This window comes from Stenella coeruleoalba, assembly GCF_951394435.1.
Source record: "Stenella coeruleoalba genome assembly, chromosome: 4".
NCBI classification, from domain to species: domain Eukaryota; kingdom Metazoa; phylum Chordata; class Mammalia; order Artiodactyla; family Delphinidae; genus Stenella; species Stenella coeruleoalba.
In genome coordinates, this window is record NC_137149.1 from 137,535,722 (window position 1) to 137,562,379 (window position 26,658).

Sequence of the window (26,658 nt, forward strand, 5' to 3'; positions counted from 1 at the left end):
AAAGACACGAACTCATATAGTTATACCAAAATAAAAATAAGAATTAGTATGGTTAACCTGAATAAAACAGATTACACCTGTCCTTTCTATGGACAAAGTTGTCCATAAAGAAAATCTCATGCATCTTTTTTCTTTTCTTTTTTACACGTTCTTTTAAACATATTTTTCCTGAAAAAGGATTGCATTCAACCTGTGATCCATCACAGCTAAGAGATCATTACTGAGGCTATAGTCAGGAATATAGTCTCAGTCACAGAAAATTGACTCCTCATGCGTTAAGGACTGTGATTCAGGTTCTCTTGGCTTTTGATAAAAAGTGATTTCTCTTTCAATATCTCCATTGGTCTTGCATCTGCAAACCGCACTGTCAATTTCCTTCCTCTCTCTGCTCTGGTCTGTGCCCTGGGCTGGTGAAGGGGGAGGTTCTGATCCTTGAAGACAGCAGCACTAAGTTCATTTGGGCTTCTGGAGGGGTTTGGCTTCTGGAGGCACAGCAGGAGATAAGTGGACAGGAGGAGAAAGAGATCAGGGTATTTCTTCCCTCTCTCTGGCTTTGGCTCTATGTCCGTGTCCCTCTCATGTGGCTGAGCTCTCACTTGGTCTGGAAACACTGCTTCTTCCACTTGCCCAGTAGCTTTCCAGTGGTGATGGGTTCCTGCTGTTGCTGGTCCCTGGCTGACTCACCATCTCTTACTGGTTCCTTTACTCCTACCCACAGCTGTGACAACTGTACCTTCCTTCATTCAATTTTCTTCACTATCCCTATGAGGGTGTCTCCTGCTGAGCAGTACACTATCTTTCAAGGGTTTTAAAAGTCTTCCTGTTATAGATTTAGCAAAAGTACATTTGTCCCCCAAAAGGTGTACTTTGATTTTAAAGTGAGGTTTAATTTTTAAGAGTTCCTGTGAATTTTTAAAGATAAAAATATTACAGAAAACAGATTTCTTTGTCATGGCAGTAAGCTTTTTATTTAGTTTTGTCATTAATCGGGACAGCGTGCTTACAGCCAATTCTAAAAAAGTTGATGATGAAACAGTCTCCATTATGCCTTTTTCTTTCTCTTAGACATTCCTTCTCACCCTACTAAAAAATAAGTCAATCCCTCTGCACAACCCCCGTCCCCCCAACAAAAAGGAAAAAGAAACCTACCCAAATCTTTTTGGATACATTAATTCTTATCAGTGCCACTTTATACCTGAGAGAGCAACAATTTCTATTTTGTGATTTTTTTTCAGACTCCTTAACATTTATGTGGCAATCACTGGTATAAGATTGACTTTCCAGTGTTACCACACAACACATCATAAGGCATCCACAAAAGACTAAAGATACTAGAATAAGCCAACTGATAACTGAGCTTTGATATACTGAGCTGCCATCATCTCTCTTTTCACTTAACGAATTCTTTGAAAGGAAGTTGGAAATAAAAGGCAAGGAGCAAAACGCCCAGTTGCCCAACAGAGATTTCTTTAGACTAAAGATCACCTAACACATTTGTTTCTCCTTCCTTTTTTCTTGTTAACTATGTCTGATCCTGCTGTACAGGTGCTGGTTGATACATTTTACCTCCGCTGCTCCTCCTTTTTCTTCCACCATTAACTCTTCCTGGATTCAGAATATGTTTGAAAAGATTGTATCAAAGAACTACACCCTTAGATTGAGTCTCAGAATCTCCAAACATAGAACGAAACTTAAAGGCAATTGTATTTTATAAACTTTTTATTAAAGTTATAGCATTGTTGCATCTGGCATGGACTATTAAATGTAGCATGAAAACTGGTTTACTTCTGATGGACAAACTTTGGTCATGTGTACATAATCCAACCTGTGGAACTTGCTACAGGGATAACAGCACATCTCAAAAATCAATGCAATCAATGCCCGTAGTATACTATCTGAGTTTTTTCCCTCCCCATATCCTACTCCTTTTTCTTTCTCCTTTTTTAAGGGTTAAACTGGGTGGTTTTCAGAGTTTTACAAGAGAACTATTAGTGAAAAACAATCTGATACATTCAACTTACTAAGGCCCTACTCTTTCCCTCTAATCTTTCAGCAGGACCCAAGGGAGGCTAAAGTTTAGATCAGTCTATTCTCCACAAGAACTTTGATTCACTATTAAATTCCGTCTAATGAAGATGACTTTGCCATCCCACGGCCATCAGCAGGCTATGTGTGGGACAATGCAAAACCCACCTTGTATAGAGGAACATTGTTCTTTCTTCTTAGTTACACCAGTTGAATAGAATCTCATGGAAATTCACATGCACAAGAGACCTGTGAAATCAGTAACAGTATTAATCTCTAGGGTGCCTTGCTGAGTCAAGTTAAGGAAATAACTATTTTGCTTAAGTACACACTTGTTCATGTCTTACAGCTTGTCATGTTTATGATAAGAGCAAATAGCTGAGACAGAGAAAGGGAGGGAGGGAGGGAGAGAGAGAGAGAGAGAGAGGAGAGAGAGAGAAAGGGATTTTTTCTCAATGATAAAAGTTAAGGGTATAACAAAATATAATGCAAGTATTTGCAGAGTATGCACTAATCGCATTGAATCTAATTTTCCTATACTTCTTGCCTTGTAGATAAATTTAAAAAGAGAATGTACAAGTTTGAGAATTCTGGAACTTGCTTTAGTGCTTAAAGAATTTCTGATATATCAATCATATAAACTAGAAAAATGAAAAATATGAAATAAACTCTGATTCTGAAATTAAACTATTCCATTTAATAAAATCATATATTTACAATATTTATTTACTATTTACTTCCTATTTACTTCACACAACACACTAGAAATTAGGGAAAATTAGACAAATGCAGCCTTATAAATAACTAATTTTTTGTGGTTAATAATGATCCAAGCTAGTGTCAAAGACAACAATTTGTGTTTTTAGGAGGCAGTACTGCATAATGGCTATATGCATGGGCTCTTACAATTCACCATATACTACCTGTGTAACAGGTACATGCCACTTAATCTCCTGGGCCTCAGTTTCCTCATTTCTAAAGTGAATTCTCTTCTGTAAAACTACTGCCTAACTTGTATGTTGATGTGAAGATTTACTGAAATAATACATATAAGGCATTTAGAAGAGTAATTGTAACATTCAGTAATAAATGTTATTATTATTAATATTTTATTCATCAGATACCGTGCATGCTTTCTGATGGGGAAAAACAACTTCAAAGTGATGAAGTAGAAATATTTAACATATTAGAGTTAAGTAATGGTTTAAAAATATAGCATAATCCATACATGTTATTTAACATGAAGCAAAATGTTAATTCTTAATTTTTTTCTATTAAACTTGTTAGAAAAACAGGTGAGTCTACTCTAGATGTGATGGCGTAATTCTTATAAGATCAAAAGCAGGCAAAATCTGGAGGGGACATGATTTGGGGAAGAAGGGAATAGCCCTTATGAGTTTCTTTTTGTGTGTGTGGCTTTTTGACTGAGTGCAGGCCCACTCAGTGACATAAGGAGCACCTAAAACTTGGATAGAAATCTGTAGTCTTAATGGCTTGAAGACTTAGGGGATAGAGTTTGAGACCGCCACAGCAATTGGGAAGTAAGGGAATGTACTGGGTTGAATAGTGTTTCCCTCAAAATTCATTTCCACACAATCTGTGAGTATGACCTTACTTGGAAATAGACACTTTGCAGATATAATTAAGGCAAGATCATATTGAATTACAATGGATCCTAATCCAATGACAGTGTCTTTAAAAGAAGAGGGAAATTTTGACACAGACATACACAGAGGGAAAACTGACCTTGTAAAGATGGAGGCAGAGATTGGAATATGCAGCAACAAACCAAGCAATGCCAACTGTTGTTGGCAACCACTAGATCCTATGAGAGAGGCATAGACCAGATCCTTCCTAGAGCCTCCAGAAGAAGCCAACCTTGCCAATACCTTGATTTTGGACTTGTAGCCTCCAGAACTGTAAGAGAATAAATTCTTGTTTTAAGCCACCGGTTTGTAATACTTTGTTATGGCAGCTCTAGGAAATTAATACAGGGAGAAAACAAAGGAAAAGAGAAAATCAACACAGGATACCCCCAAATTCTGAGTATAAAATCTGCCACTATCTCTGGCTGACCCCTGAATTGCACATGTATGGAGTAACTAAGGCTAAAATAATTGAATAGGCTTTCAGTTGCTTCACTCTACAGGGATACAGAGTTTGGATTTCGAGTTCAGTCAAATAAACTGTCTTCTGAGACAACAACAGCAACAACAACAAAACCCACAATGCTTTTGGAAGAATATAAGAAAATCCAGAATCTTTACAATATATCACTCACAAGATAAAATATATATTTACAAAATATCATTCACACAATACAATTCCAAATAACCAGACAAATGAAGAAACAGAAAATTGCAATCCTTACTCAAGAGGACAGGTCATCAGTAAAGACTCTTAGATGATGCAGATGCTAGAATTATCAGACAAGGATTTTAAAGCAGCTATTATAACTATGTTTAAGGACATAAAGGAAAATGTGACCTTAAAGAGATAACAGGGGGCTTCCCTGGTGGCGCAGTGGTTGAGAGTCTGCCTGCCGATGCAGGGGACACGGGTTCGTGCCCCGGTCCAGGAAGATCCCACATGCCGCGGACCGGCTGGGCCTGAGAGCCATGGCCACTGGGCCTGCGCGTCCAGAGCCTGTGCTCCGCAGCGGGAGGGGCCACAACAGTGAGAGGCCCGCGTACCGCAAAAAAAAAAAAAAAAAAAGAGCTAACAAGTAGGACATCTCAGCCAAGAAATAGAAACTATGAAAAAGAACCATTAGAAAATTATAGAACTGAAATGTGAAATGTCTGAAAATTTTTTTTTAACATCTTTATTGGAGTATAATTGCTTTACAATGATGTGTTAGTTTCTGCTTTATAACAGAGTGAGTCAGCTATACATATACATATGTCCCCATATCTCCTCACCCTTGGGTCTCCCTCCTACCCCTCTAGGTGGTCAAAAAGCACTGAGCTGATCTCCCTGTGCTATGCGGCTGCTTCCCACTAGCTATCTGTTTTACATTTGGTAGTGTATATATGTCCATACCATTCTGTCACTTCGTCCCAGCTTACCCTTCCCCCTTCCCGTGTCCTCAGGTCCATTCTCTACATCTGAGTCTTTATCCCTGTCCTGCCCCTAGGTTCTTCAGAACCTTTTTTTTTTCTTTTCTTTTTCTTTTTAGATTCCATATATATGTGTTAGCATACGGTATTTGTTTTTCTCTTTCTGACTTACTTCACTCTGTATGACAGACTCTAGGTCCATCCACCTCACTACAAATAACTCAACTTCGTTTCTTTTTATGGCTGAGTAATATTCCATTGTATATATGTGCCACATCTTCTTTATCCATTCATCTGTTGGTGGACACTTAGGTTGCTTCCATGTCCTGGCTATTGTAAATAGAGCTGCAGTGAACATTGTGGTACATGACTCTTTTTGAATTATAGTTTTGTCAGGGTATATGCCCAGTAGTGGGATTGCTGGGTCATATGGTAATTCTATTTTTAGCTTTTTAAGGAACCTCCATATTGTTCTCCATAGTGGCTGTATCAATTTACCAACAGTGCAAGAGGATTCCCTTTTCTCCACACCCTCTCCAGCATTTATTGTTTATATATTTTTTGATGATGGCCATTCTGGAAATGTCTGAAATTTAAAAATACTGGAAGCTTAACAGAAGACTGAAGATGACAAAGAAATCATCAGTAAGCTTGAAGATAGATCAACAGAAATTATTCCATCTGAAGAACAGAAGAAATAAAGATTTTTAAGAAAATGAATGGAGCCTCAATTTCTGTGGGGCAATAGCAAAAACTTTAACATATGATTAGAGTGGAAAATATATGACAAATAATAGCTCAAAAGATCTTAATTTTTGATTTAAGAATCTTACTGCAGAAAAACACAGAAAACCAACCTAGGCACATGTTGATGAAAAATAAAGGTAAAGAGAAAATATTACCAGAGAAAAAAAGACACATTACGTACAGGAGAACAAGAATACAAATGATTTAATATCAAAAACAATAATGTCCAGAAAACAGTGGAACAATATCTTTAAGACACTGAAAGAAACCTGTCTGACCAGACTTCTATATGTAGTGAAAATATCAGATATTTAGAGAATCCCTCAACATTTGGAAGTAAATAACCTACTTCTATTTTTTTTTAACACAACAGAGAGAAACATCAAGATCAACAATTTATCTAAAGGTTGAGATTATTTTTATAGCTAGTTTGTCATTACTTTTGCTTATGGACACCAGGCACTATTTGAGGTCCTAATCGGCACTTAGGAATAAAGTAATCATGCATCTTATTTTTACTCAAATGACAAATTTCTAAAAGAGACCAAGAGGTTTTCCTTAAGTCAACCATCTCTGGGAAATTCCATTCTACTTTGTTACACTCTTAAAAATCTCTCAGGTATTTTCTGGACAGTCTCAAAGGACTTACTAAATCCTCACCTTTCTTAAATTGGTACTACCCACTTTGACACTGGGTAAGCCTTACATTTGTTCAGAAATTTGCACAACGCCATTGATGCTCATCAAGGAGACAGCTATCTTAACAGCATGACTAGGATTGCACAGCCACATATGACTCACAGGGATTACTTAGCGGTGTCTACTGGTGGGAGTCGTAAACACCCTGGATTTCAAAAGGAAATTACTTTGGTTATGGCAAACCATATATTTTCACTAGGAAAAGTCTGGCATCACAGAAAGATTTTTATTACCTTTTGTTGTTGTTGTTGAATGAGAAGGAAAAATTTTTGAATGGTTCAAGTTTAAATGGATGGTTCTTAAGTAATCATTTGAAAGATCAATGTATCAATTTACACTGTGAACTATGTGCCCACATGTGTGAACTGGGAACCACAAAAGGAATGGCAAGACAATGACTTATCCTTTTTATGCTATTCTTTGTCTTTGACATATATACACTATTGATACTATGTATAAAATAGATAACTAATGAGAACCTACTGTAGAGCACAGGGAACTCTACTCCATGCTCTGTAGTGACCTAAATGGGAAGGAAATCCAAAAAAGAGGAGGTATATGCATATGTATTGCTGATTCACTTTGCTGTACAGTAGAAACTAACACAGTATTGTAAAGCACCTATACTCCAGTAAAAAAAAAATTAAAATAACAGAGGAAAAAAATAAAAGAAATACTGAATATATTTTTTTTCCTGTTGGAAAACAGTTAAGCTGCATTTGCATCTACTAGTCAAGAAGAGCAAAACATCTGTCTTCTAAAGCAGAATTAAAAAATAACAAACACTTTTTTACCTTACCAAAAGCAATATCTTTTAAGCTTTTATTTTATCAAGAATGCCTATATATGTTTCATAAGCTCCTTTTATCCGTTACATCAATTCCAAGTTTCCTTTATTGGAAAGACAAGCTTTTAGCAAATTTTCATAGCATGAAAGAAGTATATTTTTCTTGCTTGCTTTATTATTTTTTATTTGATGACAAAATTTTTAATATCTTTTATTTTTATAATGTTGATTAAATGAAAAAAACCCAGTTGACTAATTTTCCACACCCCCAACCCCCTGGCCTGCCTCTAGCAACCACCAATCTGTTCTCTGTATCTAGATAGATAGATAGATAGATAGATCTATATGGCAGGATTTCCTTTATTTTAATGGCTGAATAATATCCTATTGTATACATATGACACAATTTTTGAATTCATTCATCCATTGATGGGCATTTAGATTGCTTCCATGTCTTGATGATTACAAATAATGCTGCAGTGAAGATGGGGGTGCATATATCTTTTTAAGTTAGTATTTTCTTTTTTCTTGGATAAGAACCCAGAAGTAGAATTGCTGGATCATATGGTAGTTCAATTTTAATCTTTTTGAGGAACCTCCATACTGTTTTCCATAGTGGCTTCATGAATTTACATTCCCACCAACAAGTGCACATGTGTTCCCTTTTCTCCACATACTCACCAACACTTGTTATTTCTAGTTTTTCTGATAGATAGCTATGGGTAAAAGAAGAATTCACTAGTCAATTTAGAAAACATTTTAAACTAATAATGAAAGCACAAAATTATAAAAATTGTACAGTGCAGCTAAAGCACTGCTTAGAGAGAAATTTATAGCTTTTAAATGTTTTAATGAGAAAAGAAGAAAGGTATAACATCAGTGGAAAGTAGGGAGACAATTGAAAAATTTAACAAAGTTAAGTTAGTTGTTTTGAAATATCAGCACAATTGATAAGCTCCTAGCGAGAGGGATCAAGAAATAGAGAGGGGGACATAAATTATATGTGTATCAGGAATAAAGAGGGACTTTCACTATAGATCTTAATAGACATTAAAAGGATAATAAGAGAATATATGAACGACTTTATGCCACTATTTCTACAACTTAGATGAAATTGATAAATTCTTTGAAAAATACAACCTACCAAAAGTGACACAAGATAAAACAGAAACTCTGAAGAGCCCTATATTGTTGTAAATTTATCAACTGGTTAGAAAAAGAATGTTTTTTCTTCTTTTTGTTTCATACCTGATTGTTCTACAAAGTGTCTTAATGTATTTTGTGTATGCCATGGATCTCTTTTATTTTAGTCTGTCTGGGCTGCTGTAACAAAATACTGTTCTCTGTCAGCTGTTTTACACCTTCATCATGTGATCAAAGTTAATATCACCTGTGATGGGACAAATTGATACCATGTGCCTCCTGATATGATGCATTGAGAAGGACACAACACCACTACTGTGGTATTCTTACCAACAATGAATAATCTGAATTTAATCATGAGGAAACATCAGATGAATTCCAATTAAGCAACATTCTAAGAAATAACTGACTAGCATTCTTAAAAGTGTCAAGTTCACGAAAGACAAAGAAAGGCTGAGTAACTGCTTCAGATTACAGGAGAGTAAAGTGACATGACAACTAAATGCATCATGTCATGGTAGATTAAATCCTGAACCAGAAAAAGGACATAGTGGGTAAATTGGCTAAATTTGAATAAGGTCTGTAAATTAGATAATAGTATTACCTAATGTTAAGGTTGATTCTAATGTTAATTTCTTGATTTTGATGATAGTGCTGTGGTTATATAATATTTATGGGATATGGGTGGAAGGTATATGGGAATTCTCTGTAGTATTTTTGCAACATTTTGCAAGTATAATATATCAAAATGAAATTTTAAAAAATTCTAGGCTTAAAAATTAAAAGAAATTTAACAAAAAAAGTAGCTTTTGCACTTGGCTTGCTCTCTTCAACCAGTCCACAATTATTTATGGAAGGTTTACTGCCTGCTAGTGATTATGCTAAGTTAGATGTAGACAGTCTCTGTGCTCTTGGAGCTTGCATTCTGGTAGAGGAAGACATTTATTAAAAAAAATACTTACAAGAATGCAAGTAGATTTTTTTTTTTTTTGCCACTAGAGACTTTACCATGAACTAGGCTTCTGGGGCAGAATTTAAAAGCACCAAAACTTTGATTCTAATGTTATAAATTTAAATCCTAATACTCTAACTTTAAATCCTAAATCTATCTACCAATTCACTCTATACTCTGCACTTCCCTATTCATCCTTCCTTATTCACCTCCTTATTTGTGTTTTAAAAGGGCAACTCCCCAGATAGACAGTAAAAGATGAGATTAGCTTTCTTTTTTGTCTTTGCATCTTCCCCAAGTCTTAGTGCCTAGTACACAATAAATGTTAAATAAATACTTGTTTATTATAGGCTTTATTTAAACTCTTTAAAATTTGTCTATGTATTTTGAAATTCACAAAATAATAATACAGAGTCCTAAAGTCTCTATAAAGTGAATATAAATCTTTCACTTTATGTATATTGCTGTGGACATCAGACAATATGAGATGTCGATTGCATATATATTCATGTTACATTTATTTAAATTATTAGTAAATTTTTAAAATTGAATATCCAGTGACCAGCCTATGTCTATTGCTCTTTACAGAAATTACTCTGTCCTTATCTCTGAAGAGGATATATTGACCAAACAATCACACCCTGAGCCACATCCCCTAATAAAATAAAACTAAATACAAATGGGTAATATGTATTGTACTTATTTATGTTTAATCATTATGATGGCGTCAGTAAACAGTTTTGAAGATGAAGTTTTTAGTCTTGCTGGCTGGCCCAGTCTTTCTTGTGACTAGTGAAAATTTTGGTGCTGTCTGTGACCATAAAACTTAATATACACAGGAATTAATTCTATGGCCTTAACCTTATGAGAAGACTCTATGACCTACTGAGTTCAGCAAAATCAACACAGTGTTTTAGAGCACAGAGATGTGGAAAGCCAGTGAACCAAGAACAAAAATGCTGGGCTGACAATTCTGTGTCCTACTAGGGCACCTCTGCCTTTATTGTTTTGGAGAAAGTGCTCTGACATTCAAAGTTCAAAGGACATAATGAAGTATTTGCGCTCATATTTAATTTTCTGACCCAGGTAATAAATGACACCATAAATTTAGGATTTCTTCAACCTTAATGGATGAAATTTTTTTTCTCTTCATGGGCCTGTAAGTACAAACCCTTAAGGATGAACATTTTAGTCTCCCAATGACGATCTAAATCTTCACATTTTAAACTTTGGATCAATTGTTCACTGTGCAAAAAAGTTTAAAGACTGCAGTCCTATCATGTTTTCTTCTACCTTTCATTAAGCTTTCAAAATCCTTGTTATGGATAGTCTTTTTCTCTCTCTCGGGGCCTTTTAATTTTTAATCACTGTTGTCTCAAGTGCTGATCATATTTCTGAGAAATTACTTTATGTAAAAGATGGAGCAAGATAGAGTTGCCACATACCTTTTTATCTTTTCTGTGAAATTATTTGGACCTAAAGTTGTGGTGACAAGGTGGCTTCTAATAGATTCTGTTGCCATGGAAGCAGGCTGTTGAAAAGAGCAAGACTCAGGGCCTCCAAGTCTTTGCATGTTTATATCCACACTCACAAATATACAAATTTTAGATTGAATGGCAAACTGTATACAATGAAACTTGTTGATCGTGCAATATTTTTCGAAAACAAAAGTTATAGATACTAATATAGCAGAGTTGAGCTAATCATATATAATCAGGATTCTTCTATACAATAAATTGGTGAGCTGAAATAAATTTTTTTTTTATGTTGGGGGTAGGAGTTTATTAATTTATTTATTTATTTTGGCTGTGTTGCGTCTTTGTTTCTGTGTGAGGGCTTTCTCTAGTTGTGGCAAGCGGGGGCCACTCTTCATCGCGGTGCGCGGGCCTCTCACTATCGTGGCCTCTCTTGTTGCGGAGCACGGGCTCCAGACGTGCAGGCTCAGTAGTTGTGGCTCACGGGCCTAGTTGCTCTGTGGCATGTGGGATCCTCCCAGACTAGGGCTCAAACCCGTGTCCCCTGCATTAGCAGGCAGACCCTCAACCACTGCGCCACCAGGGAAGCCCCTGAAATAAATTTTAAAAAATACTTCTAGGAGCCAGAGAGAAATTATCATTCAGATCTGAAATGAAAGAAAAAAAAGGAAGGAAGAGGAGGGAAAGAAGGGAGGAAGGAAGAAAAAATAGCCAACTATTTAGTCACTAAGTACACACACCAAGTATGTGTATGTGTTCCATAAGGATAAGATCAATGTCCAACGTGTTTCTTTCCCTATTCTCAGTGCTTAGCCCAGTGCATTACACATAATAGATGCTCCGTAAATACTTAATGAGCGAATGAAGACATAGGGGTAGCAAATAGCAATGTTGGTGACAAAAAGATTTGACTCACAATGGTGTGGAGAATCTAAGGGAGAAGGTAGTAGCCCTTAGAGTATCATATATATGAAACCAGCCGGACTCAGCTAGACCCTCCTATTAGGGTAAGAGCAGTGCTTGGGCAACTGACCCACTGCAAGACTTACAGTAGAACACAGAATACATAGTGTTCAAGAGCCAGTGACTATCTCTGGACCTGGTCCAGACAAAGTTAGTAATATAAGACTAAAATGGAGTAATATAACCATTCAACATGTGGTAAGGCTATAGGGCTACTTGGAAATCCAGGCGGACAGTCAGGCCATGGGTAATCTAACAACTGTTAGCAAAGTGTGTATCTATAGCCATGGGAGTGTATATGCAGTCACAGAAGGTTTTCTACACAAATGTACAGGTTTCTTTTTCTAAATATTGCAGTGCTGTTTAGAGCTTAGTATTTGACATATTCACTCTTTTTGAGACCATAGATATATATTTTTAACAGATGCATCAAAAGAAAAATATAAAATCTTTTTTAAATTGATAAAACATTTACTTTGAAATAATTTTAGACAAAGTCACAAAAATAGAACAGAGTTCCTATATAACTTTTGCCCAGCTTCCCCTAATGGTAACATCTTACGTAACCACAGTACAATGATCCAAACCAGGAAAGTAACATCAGTACAACAATGTTAACTAAACTAAAAGTCTTATTCAAATTTCCTCATTTTTTTCATCAGTATCCTTTCTCTGTTCCAATATCTATTCAGGGATCTCACATTCTGTTTATTTCTCATGTCTCCTTAACTTCCTCCAATCTGAAGTCAAAACCTCTTAAAAAAGAGGAAATTTTTACTTTTCATCAGAATAATATGTTAAAAGTTAAATTTTCAACTAGCAGTATTGGTGTTTCTCAGGTCCTCCTCCATTTTCAGAGCGCAGCCAAGAAAAGGAAGTAAGAGTCTGTATTTAATGGGTGGGGGGGAAGACTTACAGCTCTCTTTCCTACAACCTGGGCTTCTCTAATAATTGCTTTGTGTTGTTTGGCTTTAGTTTCTGCAGGATTTTGGGGGGAACATTCAAAATCCCTGGACCACTCTTTAGTTAACAAGTTGCAACAATTGTGAACAAGAGTAGAAGAGAGTAGAGGAGTAGAGTGGAGAAGAAATCAGGTGGGCTTCATTCAGCAGGACATTCTGCTGATGAGAACTAGAAATATACTAAGGAACTGAGGTTACAACCACCATCCAAAAGACAGAGTCTAGGACAGAGCTCGTGAACTCCAGTGCCAGATAAGTATTGTGAATAAATAGGGTGGGTACAAAATCCAGGACTTGTGTCACGATAAAAATCACAGTGTGTGAAGAAAATGGCAGGTATCACTCTGGCTCAGTCAGTAATGATATGGGGGTGTGGTGAACTAGAGGGTACATATCACGTCTAAAGCAGGCAGTTGGTATTCAGCTCCACCTGAAATTTACAATCAGAATTTGAGCCCAGGGTTGCAAGATCCTCAGATGGTTTTTGTTTTTTTTTTTCTGGAGAACTTTCTTTTTTACCCAAGAGAATTTTATGTGAAAATTCTTATTTTTATCTATTTTTTAAAATTTTAGGAGATTTTATACTCACAAAACAGCTATAACATTAAATTTTCTCCATAAAATACGTATGAGTCTCAGTTAAATACATCTAGATGCTGGATGGCCTGCTAAGTGTGCTCAACACCTAAGTGACCAATTTCTACTCGCTGCTCTTGCAATGGGACAAGTCAAATGCCGTAGCAAAAGTACAAATTATTTCATGTCATAGACTTTTAAATTACTATTAGTAAGTTCAAACAAATCAGAAAAAACCAAGAGTCTATTACACTAAAAATTTCTAGGAAGGTGATCCGTAGACAACAGTGCTGATAGAAAATTTTTATATTTATATGTTAGTAACTAACATTGGCCTGTGAATTTCTCTTGAAAATCCCTCAACTCTTGAATTATCTAAGAATTCCAAGGCCTTTCTCAGTCAATCAGAGTCTGCTTCCAAACACTGTGAAAAGAAAAAAAGAGGACAGATCAGTTTTCTCTTGCTTTTACTTCTCCTGGCCATGGAGTGGTCATTGTTAAAGATGGGTTGGAACAGATGTTGGTCCACTGCTGTTGGATGGTCCTTGCAGATCCAGATCTTATTCAGGCCACACTTGTCACATTGAGCTCCAGCATTACAGCTCTTTCACATTCCCACAGTCAGCCGTTGCTCCCCAGTGCCCAGAAACATGCTAGACTGACTATGCCCAGTGGAGCTTCCAGTATCATCCAGAAGGTGTTTTCCTTGACAGTTTTCCTTGAAAAAAATCTTTGGACATTTTGTGGATCTCTAGTCTTTGGCCCAGAATCCTGCTTTTCTCAGGGAAATTTTATTTTACTTGATTATTTCGTCTGTCCTACACCTGGGCCTTATTCTGTGCCACTCTGGTCTACTCTATACCAAAAAGACTCGTCAACTCTGAACTTTGAGAAGTAGGAACAGTGGAGGTTGGAACTTCCTTTTTTTTTTCCCTTTCCCAGGAGGTTGAAGCCTCTTCACACAAATTCATCTACCTCTCCCTAGTAATCAGCTCTACTGAGGTGGCTTTTGCTAAACCACTAAGTAAACAAACAAATAAATAGTCTAGTTACAACTTCCTGGAGGACAAAGGATACAGGTAACATTACATTTACATAACTCAGTGAGGCCATTCAAGTGACTCAACCCAAAACAAAGAAGGTCTGGTCCAAAGCAGTCTCATCTTTAGGCATAGGAAAGGCTTCCCTAAATTTAAGAAATTTCCCTCAACTAGCATTTGATATAAATCTTTACCTTAATACGTAACCTGTTACCCAGATTTAAAGAGTTTGATAAACTTGAAGCCATTCCTTATAGGGAGTCAATATAGGAAGTAAAAGCAAAGAAATACAAGATTATTACTGATATGTAATTATTTGACATAAAAATCTTACTTCCCCATTATGAAATTGCAGTTGGAATTGGAACTGAAAATGAGCACATTTATCACAAATCTTTAGTAGGTAGAAAGTGCAATTCCTATACCTGTTATAACATATATATTCAAACATCTGCAAGAAAACTTCAGCAAGCACTTACATATTCTGTGCCTAGATAACAACTTTGTTGCTGGTTAGATCTTTCTTTTAACCTTCTGCACAAAGTGAAGAGCCAAAAAATGCTTCAGTCCTCAGTGAATCTGTAACAATTTTCCCTCTCTGGGTTGTTAGCAATAATTAGCCTGGATGCCATTTATGGCAAGGGTACAAACATTTCGATTTGTGAGAGTATGTTTCAAAGGCTCTTCAGTGCTGAATGTCTTCCTTGATTGGGAATGTGAAACTGAATAAAGGAAACCTCATTTGAAAGGGAGTTGGGGGGTGACTCCCCTGGTGGCGCAGCGGTTAAGAATCCACCTGCCAATGCAGGGGACACGGGTTCGAGCCCTGGCCGGGGAAGATCCCACATGCTGCGGAGCAACTAAGCCCCCCGTGCCACAACTAGTGGCGCACGGGCACCCAGAGCCCGTGCTCCGCAACAAGAGAAGCCACTCCAATAAGAAACCCGCGCACCACAACGAAGAGTAGCCCCTGCTCTCTGCAACTAGAGAAAGCCCACGTGCAGCAACAAAGACCCAACGCAGCCAAAAATAAATTTAAAAAATAAATAAGTTTATATAAAAAAGAAATAATTAAAAAAAATAATAAAATGGAGTTGGGAATCCAGAAGGGGAAACTCTCACGCACTACCACTCATTGCCATCTGCAGACCCCAAGAAGGAAGAGACATACCTTGCATCTCCAACAGGAAAAAGATTACTACTTTACTACCCCAGCAGAGGAAGGAAGATTTTCTGCTTGCCCAGCAACAAGTGCAACCAGTGGGAACATTGCAACTCAGCCACCGGGAAACCATCATTAGCCTGAACTCTCACTTTCCTCTGATGGACTTTCATTCAAAACACCTCCTCCCAACCTTTCCCTCTCTTCTATAAAGTAACGTTACTCTCCTTTGTTTGCTGGACTTGGCTATGGTTTTTGCTACAGAGAATTGCAATTCTCCTCTATCCCTGAATAAACTTATTTTGCTTGTAAAATAACTTGCTGTTTTTAACAGAAATAATACTTTATTTTGCTTTTCTTCTCTTCTACTTTTTCCCAAGAAACCTAAGAATTGTTTCAAACTTGTACTATGTGTGAACTTTCTAAATAGATTGTAGTGGGTTTGTGAGCTTTAGGAGAGACAACGCTTGGGGAAAAGATCCCAGGCTGGTGAGACTTAGGGACTTGGATTTCATCAGCTGAGCACCGAGAGACTTCGTTTGCTCACTGGTAAATGGAGAAAATAATATTGGCTCTGTCTGCCTTACAAGGCCGTGTGAGAAATAAATGAGATAAAAAATAATTATTTGAAAATTCCCAAAGCACAAATACAAAATATTAGTCCAGGGTAGAAAACTTTGTAAGTTTCAAGGTGAAAAAGTTAGTGCTAATCTAATTTAAAAGTCAGTATGTGATAACTTTTTCTTACTGTGCTTATAATTTTATGAATAACAGGAAAAAACCATATATGATATGGTTAAATGGTTCATACGGGTGACCTAGCAATTTCATACATACTCCAAGAAGACCATAAATACTACTCTTTACATGGTAAACATGGGTCAAAATGTTAATACGAAACAAATTTTTTATTTCTTTCCTCAGAATAAGAACTTCTTGGAAAAATAATTGAAGCATCAAAGAATGCTCTGGATGAAACAGGTCCTGGACACAAATTCCAGTTTGCAGCCTACATTCCCTCAGTCTTACGTCTCATTTTGGGTATGCAATTCTGTAGTTGTTGTCTTTTTTCTTTGAGGTTACAAACTTGCATGTGTATGCAGGTGTTTTGAGAACTTGTTTTTGAAAAGTTGATTGGTGGAATGGATTTGAAAAGACCACGAAGGATCAGTGATCCGTTAAGTAAAAACAAATTTAACCACTTACATGATGTTGTCCCAACCTTGTTAATGAAAAAGAAATAAATGTTTGAAGCAAATTAACTCGGAGACTCTCCAGGATTTCTTAATGCAGCTAAACTCCTTTAAGAAATGCTTGGAATTTTTGTTTTAATTGATATTTCACATTAACAAGCTGGCATCCCTTAATGGCCTGAAATAAGAGCCATTTAACTGAGCTCAGTCACCCGTGAAAATTAATTTTCAAGATTTAATAAAGGATATTATGAAGGGTGGGCCAAGATGATTCCCATGATGAAAATCAGTGTAATGATACTAAGGGCAAACTGTGCAAGCCCACCATGGGTTCAGGTATTTCAGTGGGCTTCCCAGTCAATGTTACCCCTTCCTAAAAGAGGTTATTGCCAAAGTTTTACTGACGATGAAAAATTAATTCTAGTGGCTTTTGGAACATGTAGTTTGTTGATTGAAATATTGGATAAAAATATAGAGTATACAACATGGCTCATTTTTAAATGGATTCAGACCTTTTACAGGTCAAACCAACTAAGCCTCTCCTTCAAACATAAAGATGTGCATAACTCTAAAGTGAGATTTAATTGTGTCCCAAAAGCAATGTTATATAAAAGGTCATATCCCACACATAGCATGGCCTTATGTATCCACAGAAAGACACACAAACACAAGCACTTTCATTTGCCATGTGATGTAGCTCCTAGAATGTTATGTCCATACTGCCTTTGTAAGACTTTTAAAAAGGCATAATTGAGGAAGCACCCAAAGTGAAAAGTATACACCCAGAGGCAAATATATTTGAAAATATTTTTCTTCTTTTAATAGGTTAATTTAGACATTTGTTGATATGACAGGTACTTTTGGTGTCATACTTCTATAATATTACATTATGCTTTAAAATATTTTTGTGGGTTTAAAGTTTTTTGGTTTGTTTTTATTATTTTGATTGAGTGTTTTGAAGGTTTGCATTTGTGTTCTATTTATTACATTTATAACTATTACTTTACATAATACTCTTAATCCTCTACTATTTTAAATAGTATCTGTTAATTTCCTTCGATGAGTAATAAAAAAAATTAGGTATTTCTTTTTCCTTCCCATTCTTTTACCCATTCTCTTTCCCATTCATTGTGATTGGTTATAATATCTTTCTTAGTGTTTAATTTTACTGTTACATGTTCTTATGACTCTATTGTATTATTTTCTACCTTTAAGTGATATATCTTAAATCCCAGCTACATAAGATGAGGTTATCAGTGTGCGTTATATTTTCCCCAGATTCTCACCTGCTTCACTGTATAATTTTCGTGAGAGATCTCATTTCTATATTGTCAAAGTTTATACTATTTTCGCTTGATTCTGTAATCATAACCCTATATCTATGTTACTCTTGGTCCTATGGTTATATAGGATTAATATTCATCATCACCTTTTCCTCATTCATCTCGTACTTGGATGAAGTTCTTAATCTAATTGTTTTTTCTTTTTCAAAATGGTTTACTCTTATACTTAGATGATAAAATAGCCAGGTATAATTTTTTTATTAGGTGATAGTGTCTTTTTTTCGGTAATTTGTAGACAATGCTCAGTGAATTTTTCATGTTCAGTGTTGACTTGAAGGCCTGTCTGATTTTGTTTTTCTCCTTTACTGGCTTTTGTGGGATAGTCCCAATTTATGCCTATTGTCCAGTCATACTTTTTTTTCTTTCTTTTTTTTTTTTTTACTGTGCGCAGGCCTCTCACTGTTGTGGCCTCTCCCGTTGCGGAGCACAGGCTCCAGACGCGCAGGCTCAGCGGCCATGGCTCACGGGCCTAGCCGCTCCGCGGCATGTGGGATCTTCCTGGACCGGGGCACGAACCCGTGTCCCCTGCATCGGCAGGCGGACTCTCAACCACTGCGCCACCAGGGAAGCCCTATTTTTAAGGTTTTTGATAAGCATCACCAAGTTGCTTTTCAGGAAGATTACACCAGAAAATCTTCCACTATGAACATATGAATGTGCTCATTTCAGCTCATGTTTGCTAACAGTGAATACTATTATTTTGAGATATCTGTTTATTGCATTCCTGAAAAGTAGTATCTCATTGTATCAGAGGCAGCCAGTTGCCACCAAAATCCCTTCTTCCATTCTGCAGCATGAATCTGTAGTTCCCCTCTTTTCCATGTGTCTGCTCAGCTACAGGCCTCATCCCCCAGCCCCCCTTGCAGCTAGGTTTCACTTTGTGGCTAGATTATCAGCAGTGTAAACAGAAGGACATGTGCCACTTATGGATCTTGACCTTAAAACACTGACTGACTACTTCCCTGAGGTTTTTTTTCCACTGTCTTTCCCCTAGAACATGGGTGAGCCTATGACAATGTGTTTGGGAATTGCAGAACTACAAGATGGGAGAAAACGGTGTTCCTGAATGATAGTGTGAAACAAAACCACTCAGCTGACTTGGACTTTGTCACCCATGACTGTTATAAGAGAGAGAACTTAATTACTATGTTCTTTAAGCCACTGTATTTTGGGCCTGTTTATTACATCAGCCTAGCTTTTACCCTGATTTATGTACTCATTTTATTTTATTTTGAATTATTTGCTGACTTTATATTACAAATTTCTTTCTGGGGCTAAATGGGTTTGAAATAACGCTTTGTACATTAAAGTTAATAGCCCTTTGTTGTTTATAATTTCATTTTCCTTCAAATTCTTCTTAGGCAGTTATACTTCTCAATTATCTTGGTATCATGTCCAATGCATTTCTTCATTTTACTTAGGGAAATATTCTATGCTAATATACATAATGCTATTAATGAGAGTCCTGAAACTAATATTCTCTTTCTGCTTCTGCCATTAACTCATCTGTAAAATTAATTTCCAAGACCTCTTCTAGCCGTATAATTCTGTGATTCAGAATAGCTTTCATACTTGAGAACTAATAAGGACACAAACATCTAAGAGCTACAACTTTAAACCACAAGAAGAACGAGATAAGTATTATAGATCATCTAACTATTTTTTGCCATTTCCTTCTTTCTGCTGTATTTCTTAAAGAATTGGAGATGGGACAATAACATAAGGGAGATTTCAATAAATTTTTTGAAGCTGGACATTAGATAGAGGAATGAGAACTGAATTAGTTGGGTTACCATCTCAGTGATTATAGTGGGGCCTACTGATGTAATTAATCACCATGCAGAACCTATAAGAGATTCATCAATTGAAGGTGTCAAGTACTGTGAAGGATAAATATAGACCCTTTCTCATATCTCAGGAGAGGAGAGTTTTAATCAGGACCAGGGGGTACCTGGCATTTAAGAGTACAGGGGTGAGAGGTAGGGATGAAAACATGGTATGTAGTGAAAATCTTCATACTGAACTGTGGAATCCTCAGTCACTTCCTTTATTCCTAGCATTTCTGAAGTAATGTGTATAGAAAACTCTGAATGACCCTAGAGAAAATATCTTAAAGTGCTGAAATTTGAATTTCTTCCCATGAAAAGTACCTAATATAATGAAAATCCATATAACTGCATATCATCATAAACTTTCAGAATAGGAATAAAGAAAAAAAAATCCTAAAGTGTTCCTGAAGGTAAAACAGGTCATGAATAAAAGATCAGAAATAAGAATGACATTAGATACCTCAAGAACAAAACTGAAGTATGAAGAAAATAGAGCCATACCCTTACAATTGAAAGAAAAAATAATTCTCACTCAATTAAGTGTGAGGATAAAGATATTTTCAAATTCTCAGTGTTTCAAAAAGTGACCTCCCATTCACCTTGTTTCTCCTAGGAATTGACTGGAGGATATGTTCAGCTAAAATGAGGGAGTAGATCAAGAAAAAGGAAGAGAAAAAAAAAATTTAAAAAAAAAAAGGGGCTTCCCTGGTGGCGCAGTTGTTGAGAGTCCGCCTGCCGATGCAGAGGACACGGGTTCGTGCCCCGGTCCGGGAAGATCCCACATGCCGCGGAGCGGCTGGGCCTGTGAGCCATGGCCGCTGAGCCTGCGCGTCCGGAGCCTGTGCTCTGCAACGAGAGAGGCCACAACAGTGAGAGGCCCGCGTACCGCAAAAAAAAAAAAAAAGAAAAAGGAAGAGGTGGAGCCCTGAAAAGAGGGGAAGACATTGTGAAGGGAATTATTAGGATGATGGCTGTGTATAGATGGAGAGAGAAGACAGTCTACAGTGGAGCAGGAGAATGGAGGAGCTGAACTGACATCTCCTGGATAGACAATTTGAAGTAGTAGAAAACTTGGAAAAAATTTTGCTAGGTCTGTTTGAATCTTTGGGGAAAATTAGAGATAGGCACATAACAGGCCAATCAAAAAGAAGTTAGGTATTAACTAGGGAAAATAATCTTATGAAACACCAACATAATTGTAGTATACTTGGCAGTATACAGTCTTTACATAATCACAATGCTGTAAACTCTGACTACTGATCTCACCAAACAATTACAAGTATATTAGAAAGGAGGGTGGAGGTGAGATACGTGTTTACGAGATTACTAAATCTTCACCTGTCTCCGGTGCTATTTTATCTTTAAACTATGAACGTGAATTTCTATAGTAAAATAAAAAAACATTATAGACAAGAATATATCCATACTTTGCATTAGATTTCCAGAAATTTTCTTGGAATAATCTTTTAAAACTGCTGTCTGTGCTTTTAGAACTGATCATTGCAGTGCTCCAACTGTAAAAGCAAGAGCGATGCAGTTGTATTTTTAAGATATTGTAGACACACTTTTAAAAGTGTTCTTCTTAGATCAAACTTCTCTCTTGTTTTTTTAAAAAACTTTATCAGTGTTTCAATATTCTTTAGCCACTGGTTTTCAGTGAAGGTTGAAACCCTAAAGTTCCACAGAATCCTTGATAACAGGTCTCCTTATCCTACATGAAATGAAAAAATACATGATTTGATGATTAAGGGTTCATTCTAAACAGAATCAAAGGGAATTATATATCACATTTTTATATTTGGGCACAAATTTTATATCTGTTAACAATCATATTAAGTTACTTGCTCTTGCTTCTAACCCTTTGTTCTCCAGAGGTCTTGCCATGCTGTCTGAATAGAATATCCTTTCCACTATTTGTCTCTTGATCCATATTTGTGCCTTTATCAAACATCAATTTAAAATAAATTTTCTTCATCAAGACCACTTGAATGGTTCTACTCTACACTGATCATTCCATTATTCCATTTCTCTTAGCGTTGATTTTTTGTTACATTAATTTGTACCTGTTTCCATGTCATCTTTGCATGTGTTGTTATATCTTTTCATCTGCATTTTGTTCCCCTATTATATTGCAAATTCTCTGAGAATGAGGACAATGTCCTTAACTTCATTTGCATATCTCCATGACATCCAGTAGAGAATGCCATTTGAAGGCAGCACTCAATTAAATCACATTTTCACTGACAGAATCATGTCTAGCTTTGGAAAATATGGTTTATGAGGCACTAAGTATATATACTTTTGTTATATATACTTTTTTCTTAAGAATTCTTTAGGAAACATACATATACAGTATTATGTAGAAGATACATGCTGAGCGGCTTCAAAAAAACTTACCACCCAATGTACTGACTTATAATTTTAAAATATTCAGATGGCAGATAACAAAATATCATATATATATGCAGGTTGGACAAATAATATTAATTCATTCCAATAATATCCAAAATAAACAGACAACAAAATTTTATCATATGTTCTTTCTCTCCATAGTTTAAAAAGTAGTCAGCCTGGGGCTTTCCTGGTGGCGCAGTGGTTGAGAGTCCGCCTGCCGATGCAGGGGACACGGGTTCGTGCCCCAGTCTAGGAGGATCCCACATGCCGTGGAGCGGCTGAGCCCGTGAGCCATGGCCGCTGAGCCTGTGCATCCGGAGCCTGTGCTCCGCAAAGGGAGAGGCCACAACAGTGAGAGGCCCGTGTACAACAACAACAACAACAAAAAAGTAGTCAGCCTGAATTTATATATTTACATTAAAAATGTATGTTGAGAATGGTAAAATTTCTAACAGACTTTGGCTTTCTATAGTATCCAGAATGTATATAACCTCTTTAGCTTGGTTTTTTACACACTTGCCTCAAACTCCTTTTTCAGTCTCATCAAAATTGTATCAAACGCGCAGTTCCAGAATTCTGCTTTTGGCTCCATAAACACAGAATCTTAAAATGTTAAAGCTGGAAGAGTTCACTAAGTTCCAAAAATTCCCAAATATTCCAGAGCAATAGAATCAGGAAAGAATTCATAAAACTGAAGAGCCCAGGCCCTATTCCCAGCAGTTGTCACTTATGAGGTAGGGCCTAGAAATCTATCATTTTAACAGGCACCCTACTTATTCCTAATGTATTGACAAATCAATGATTTACTCTAGTTTCTTCATTATAGATATAAATAAATGAAGACATTATACATATATAAGTATGTGTGTATGTATATGGATGTATTGTAAATGTCATGCTGCTCCTCAGATGTAAGTAAATTCTAATTTTTCTTTTATTTTTTATTGAAGTATAGTTGAATTACAATGTCGTGTTAATTACTTCTGTACAGCAAAGTGACTCAGTTATACATATATATACATTCTTTTTCATATTCTTTTCCGTTATGTTTTATCACAGGATATTGACTATATTTCGTTCGCTGTGCTATATATAGTAGGACCTTGTTGTTTACCCATTCTATATATACCAGTTTACATCTGCTAATCGCAAACTCCTAATCCAGCTCTCTCCCACCCTCCTACCCCTAGGCAACCAGCAGTCTATTCTCTATGTCCCTGGTGAATTCTAATTCTTAATCCCTCCCTGCTTCCACCCCCTGTCCCATGGCACACTTCCACCTATATCCCTTGGGCAGTTCCATCTTCAAGGCTTTGCCCACACTCTTTCCCATCTGCTGTGGCCTCTCTTTTCCTTTCAGCCAAATCAGTCTTTATGGTACGTATCTATCAAGATGCCTTCAGCATCTCACATTCATACAGTTATCTTTCTTCACTAAATTCTTGTTGAACCATTTATCTGACACTGAATCAGATACTGCTGGCATGAAGATTATTTATGGATAATAGTGAATTCTACTCTGGCTTGTGTTCCCATCAAGCCTATTAGAAATTCTATCTTGGGAAAAACTTTACCACCGTGGGGCGGCGGGGGGAACCTTATTAATGGCAACAAATCCATACACATTTTGGGAAAGTGTTTTAGCTATCAGCAAACCACATCAATGATCTGACATAGTCTGAAAGTATCATGATATCTCAGTTTCTCAGAAAAGAGATTCTCAAATTTTAATGCACAGATGAATCACTTGCAGGGAGTCTCTTAGTATGGCCCAGTGGTATTTTAATCTACACATATTATTCTATTACTTAGCTTTTGATTTGATTTTATCTCTCATTCAATTGGAAATCTCACAAAGTATTCTGTCTTCACCATATCCTCCATAGCATCTGTGTATCATATACATAATAAATGATTCATAAATAATTGAATTGAATAATTGAATTTGTTAAGACTGCTACCTAACTTCCTGATTTTAAAATCTCTTGTTAAGACACTTAAAGCAGAAGTTTAACTGGAAGAAATCTGAGCTGCACCGTAGAAAATCCTTTCTCCTTTGTTTAAGCCAAAAGTAAAAGGTAAGAAAAAGGTAAAAGATGTCATTCTCAAAAAGAAAACCCCAGAATGTGTAAAGAGTGGGTCTTCTTTTGCCAGCATCAACTTTAGTTCACATAATTATGTATAATTAGTTCACATAATTATTTATATGAAACTTGCAAATTAAATTATTTATTTATTTACAAAATCAGCTGTGCTAGATTTTAGAATTTAGAAATAATTCTCACCCATGAAGGATTAATAACTGTTAGACTAAATGTTCTTGTCCCAACTGGCTTTATTATTTATTTATTTGGCTGCACTGGGTCTTAGTTGCGGCATGCAGGATCCAGTTCCCTGACCAGGGATCAAACCCGGGACCCCTGCATTGGGAGCATGGAGTCTTAACCACTGGACCACCAGGGAAGTCCCACCAACTGGCTTTAGAATTTAACTAAAAACTTAGACAGGCCTGTCTCTCAAGGAAGAGCTGCTATAAAATCAGTTGCAAAGGACACTTTCCCTATTGTCATGTTGCTAATCAGTTTGTTTTATACAAGCATCTGAATGCCATGTGTGACTCTCTAAGGTTTAATGGATCACCAAAGTAGTAAATTGTGTGTTCTATCTGACAAGGTTGCAGGGTTTTAAACCTATTGTAGTAGATAGTAGAGGACACTTAGTGGACTTCAGACCCTCATTCCTATGCCTCTCTTTGCAGTAAATATTTCTGGAGATGCACAGACTTTTTCAGGTCTCTAGGACTCATTTAGGCCAGTAACTGTCATAAATTTTACCAGGAATTCCTTCTTTTGGATTAAGGCTCAAAGATTCATTTGCTATAATCACAGAACCTTAATCTTCCCAGTTCATGCATATATGGCTGTATTAGTGTAACTTTAGTCCATTTATGAATATTCTTCATATCATTTGAAATATGCATATAGAGACAAAGCAGCCAGTAAAGTGACAGCTGTATATTAAAAAGAATTTTTTTTTGCTGTGGCTCCTCCTTAAATGGGAAGGAGGAATAAAATGTTTTTTATTATCAGGAGACATCTATTTTTCAATTTAGGACTTCTTTCCCTTGCTTATAGTCATTTTATTAATTACTATGACAATATCTCTGAGATATAGGTTGGTATTGTTATCTTAATTTTATGGTTACTGCATTTAATCTATTTTATGCTTATCTCTGGTCTCTAGTTTATGGCAATGTGCATCCTGGCAAAAGAGTCTGAAACTTTCCCACATTTCTGTGCTATAACCCACGCACTTTGTCCCATATTTGAGAATAGCTCCATCCTATGAACCACACATTTGTAGGTATGCTGATTTCTTCACTTCTAGGTGTGAAGTTATATCACATATTTATTACCTCTAGTAAACATTAGCATGAGGCTGTGATTGAAAGTGTCCCAAGTGGGATTTCATTTTCAGTATTCAACAATGAGGAGAGTCCTTGCCTGCATGCCTTGTTCTATTAGACTTTCAGTCTTGTGCCCTCCCCCCTCCCCTATTTTCTTTCATTCTCTGACAAAGAAATTCTCACTTGTTCATAAATGAATCTGATGTTCTTAGATGCAGGGAGGAGCAGAAGAGGAAGGGTAGAAAACCTGAGAGGCCACATGGAAGAGGTTCAGAGCACCGACTCTGAAGTCAGCTGGCCTGAATAGTATGGGGCTCTGCCCTTAATAGCTGGGTATTTTGAGAAAGTTACTTTACCTTGGTGTGCCTCAGTTTCTCTATCTTTAAAATGGGAATAAAGCCAGAATTTGCCTTACAGAGTTTTTCTAAGGATTAAGTAGATAAGTATTTGTAAAGCACTTAGAAGGATGCCTAGCACAGAGAGTGATATATAAATAGATAAACAACAGGTGTTCTGGGTGATTGAAATTGACAATAACTGATTACAGTTTTAGGACTTTGCACTACCTTAAGAATTTGAATCATTTCAATATACAAATTTGTATAGAAAAATCAAAGTTTCTATATTATATATATATTTCTTTCCTTTGTTGCTACAGGCCATTAATTAGACAATGGAAAAGAGATCATAACAGTAGATGGTTACATTGGAATGGTTACTACAAGAGACAAATACTCTTCTTGGCCTGATTTCACTAAGTTCATCTTGTAAGTAGACATGGAAATAATACTTATTACTTCCTCTATGAGTCTCCTGGGCAATTCTACAAGATCCTTTGCCTGGAAATTTCTGTGAATAAATTGCTAACAATTTGCTAATGAGTGAGTCATGATATTTATTAGT

General features: G+C 36.5%; 1 long non-coding RNA gene across 1 annotated transcript in view; it reads left to right on the plus strand.

Moving 5' to 3' along the window:
* Positions 1–26,658, plus strand: part of LOC307185843 — a 200,713-nt gene that overhangs the window by 152,565 nt on the left and 21,490 nt on the right. The window contains exons 4-6 of the long non-coding RNA XR_013828184.1: positions 16,515–16,631; positions 24,343–24,427; positions 26,414–26,522. This is a non-coding gene — a long non-coding RNA (uncharacterized lncRNA). The remainder of the gene's footprint in view (positions 1–16,514; positions 16,632–24,342; positions 24,428–26,413; positions 26,523–26,658) is intronic.